General features: G+C 46.0%; 1 pseudogene; it reads left to right on the top strand.

The window, feature by feature from the left end:
* Window positions 1-723: 723 nt before the first annotated feature.
* On the top strand, window positions 724-2,914 carry LOC123184140 (alkane hydroxylase MAH1-like; annotated as a pseudogene).
* The last annotated feature ends 750 nt before the right edge of the window (window positions 2,915-3,664 follow it).

The following is a 3,664-nucleotide window of genomic DNA, read 5'->3' as shown; positions in this document are numbered from 1 at the left end:
CTACCTTGCTGTTTTCATATTTTCAGATTACAAAAACCCATATCTACCATCCATATTGCACTTGTATCACCATCTCTTCGCCGAACTAGTGCACCTATACAATTTACCGTTGTATTGGGTGTGTTGGGGACACAAGAGACTTTTTGTTATTTGGTTGCAGGGTTGTTTGAGAGAGACCATCTTCCTCCTACGCCTCTCGCGAATTGATAAACCTTAGGTCATCCACTTGAGGGAAATTTGCTACTGTCCTACAAACCTGTGCACTTGCAGGCCCAACAACGTCTACAAGAAGAAGGTTGTGTAGTAGACATCACATGCCATGTTTATTGTCTTTCATTAACAGGGAAATGGCAAGAGTTTTCACATGTACATGCTAGTTTCTATTTTTTTTCCTTTCGGCGAGCAGTGGCGGAGCTAGAGTTTGACCATTGGGGGTGCCAAACTTATCACTCACAGTAGAAATGTCTTGTATGACCATAAAAAAATAATCTTAGTTTATCATTCTAACCCTGTAATACCCATATGATTAGGCTAACTACTATAGATAATAAAAGTTTTGCATGTTTGGAGGGGGTGCCGGGGCTCCCACGGCACCCCCACTGGATCCGCCACTGTCGGCAAGGTATTCAAGTTGACCACGAAATGTTTCTATAAATGGAGACCTGCCTGCCTCTCTGAGATATCTCTACATGTCCATGTATGCAGCACACATATCTTCCAACAATGGCATTCCTGTCCTTGCCGGAACTGCTCATCTCCATACTTGTGCTACTTGTAGTTGTTCTAGCTTTGTACTACATTTTATGATAAAGGGCGACTTTATTATCTCAAAATGTAGCATCAAACGGATACAAAGCATTATGAATAACATCCAGCCTCTGCATAACTAAGATGCACATAGCCAAATCCAGAAGTCTGACAGAAGTTCATGAAATAAAAATCGACAAATCGTCAACAGTAAAGTCCTTTAGACCGACACTATGCCTATGTTGAAGAGCGTGGTGGATCGATCCGTAGGTTATGCTGCAACCCATGTTGAGAAAAAATCTCCATAGCCACCTGCTCCAATCGCGTACACACAACCATGAACAGCGGTTGGTACTCCGGCCGTTGTAACTTAGACCACATACGTAGCAAGTGTGTACACCAAAAAATAACCTGTAGAGGAGAAGCATTTTTGTCATCAAGAACCAAATCATTTCTACAAAGCCAAATCGACCAAATTAAAGCATACGATCCCACCCTTATTAGCGTTTTGAACCTATTTGTAATACCATCCAACCAATGACCAAAAATATTGGCAACACTTGTGGGCGGATGCAAATTTGACGCTATTTGGATGACTGACCACGTAGAATGTGCAAACTTGCATTGGAAAAAGAGGTGTTTGATTGTCTCATCATGAGTACAAAAAGAACACTTCTTACTCCCCAGTGCGAGGTTTCCTTTTCTTAACACAACTCCCCTACAAAGATACCACATGAAGATTTTTACTTTTAGTGGAATCTATTGTTGCCAGTGGAATGGCCAGTAGTTGACATCCTCCCTTCCGTAGCCATCAACCTCCACAGATTGCATCATTACATCGCCTTTGACCTCCTAGCACCCTCCGGGCACCGCCTAAAGTTTACCATAGCTAGCATACAGATGTTCCTAACCCGCGACCCAGTGAATATCCAACAGATTTTCACCTTGAATCACAAAAACTATCCAAAGGTTGAGGAGTTCGCCGATATCTTCGAAGTGGCAAGGGGCTCACTCTTCACTGTCGACGGTGAGCCATGTCGTCGTGAGCGCACGAATTACCAGGTGTGTTGAGCAGTCCACGATTGGTCGGGCTAATGAACATGTGTTGTCGTGATAAGGTGGAGAAGGGCCTTCTGCCCTTCATGGCCCACATGACGATAACAAATGCTCTTGTTGACATGAATGGCCTCATGATGAGGCTCTTGTTTGACCTATATGCCATAACCATCTTTAGTGTAGACTCAGCTCGCTTGTCCCTTGACATGCCGGCAGTGCACGTCGCGGATGCAATGGACATAGTCATGGAAGTGGCCTTCCTCCAACACATTGTGCCAGCATTTTTTTGGAAGGTGATGAGGCTCCTGGACATTGGTCCGGAGAGGAAGCTCGCCTCCGCGCAAGCGGTGCTACGCTCCTTTACAATGGACATGGTCATGAAGAGGAGGGGGAACAACCATGTTATTGTTCAAGAGGTACCCCTGGACATTTTGTCCAATTATGTCAATGACCCAAGATACAATGATGATTTACTCCAGGCAACTCTCATTACCTACATGATCGCCGAGAGGGACACGATCGGGACTACCTTGCTATGGGTCATCTACAACCTCGCCAAGAACCCACACGTCGTGTCGAGCATACGTGATGAACTAGCATCTATCATATCCCGCAGACAATCCATTGCAGGTGCCACCATGAAGATGTTGGATCTAGAGGAGGTCAAAGCCCTAGTTTATTTGCAAGCCACCATACTGGAGACACTCAGGTTGTACCCGCCGATCCCTATCGAGCGCAAGTCTGTTGTCGCCAATGATGTAATGCCAAGTGGCCACGAGGTGTGTGCCCGAGACATCATCGTCGTCTCCATCTACTCCATCGGTAGAATGGAGTCTGTCTGGGGAGCTGACTTTCGAGAGTACAGGCCAAAGAGGTGGCTCTCAGAGGATGGACGCCAGCTGCGACACGTGCCCTCTCACAAGTTTTGGCGTTTAACTCAGGCCCAAGGTTGTGCCTTGGCAAGCTGCCAAGATATTGCAATCATGTAGATGAAGATCATCGTAACTTCGATGTGAAAATGTTAGATGGTCAAACCATCGATGCAAAGTTGTCTTGTCTTCTGCAAATGAAGAATGGGTTCAAGGTTAAGCTAAATAAGCGGGAAATGTAACGTACCTAAGGGTTGGCCGAGTTCTCATGGTATATGTATGTGTATTCCTTGCTACATATCAATAAAATAAATCATTGCTTTGTATGTAGACTCTCTGTAAAGAAATATAAGAGCGTCTACAATGGGGCATCTGCAATGGGGGCGGTTTGGCCCGACACCAGGGTTCTATTCCTGTCAGTTGTGGTCTAATCCCACTTGATTCTAGGAATTTGGCTAGCATCGATGCCAGCCTAATCACCGGGCGCCTCGACTATTAGGGAAAACCTTATACACAGAATCTTAGCAGTAACGCTGGCTAAAACTAGGCGCTACTGCTACTTATCAGTAGCACATGTAAAAAAAAGGGCGCTACTGCTAACAAAATAGCAGTAGTGCGGCAGTAAGAAAATGTTCTACTACTATAATTGCCACACCGTTGCTGCCAGGATAGGTAGTGCCCTTTCAAAAACGGCGCTACTGCTAACAAAATAGTAGTAGTGCGCTTTTGGTGTAGGGCACTACGGCTAAGATTGAACTTGGCCACATCGCGGACCCCACTTAGCAGTAGCGCGTTGCCCAGGAGCGCGCGCTGCTGCTACAATATTAGCAGTAGCGCGCTTTCTTTCCCCGTGCTACTGCTAAAGCACAGCCACCACCTTTTCCTCCATCCTCCCCCTCCCCCATCCTCTCTTCCTTTCAGTTTCCCCACTTTCCCCTAGCTCCCACCTCCTCACTCCCTCACTTTGCTTCTTCCTCACTACTTCTCCCCCC

This window comes from Triticum aestivum, chromosome 2A (assembly GCF_018294505.1).
Source record: "Triticum aestivum cultivar Chinese Spring chromosome 2A, IWGSC CS RefSeq v2.1, whole genome shotgun sequence".
Lineage (NCBI taxonomy): Eukaryota > Viridiplantae > Streptophyta > Magnoliopsida > Poales > Poaceae > Triticum > Triticum aestivum.
This window is presented reverse-complemented; position numbering and strand designations above follow the sequence as displayed.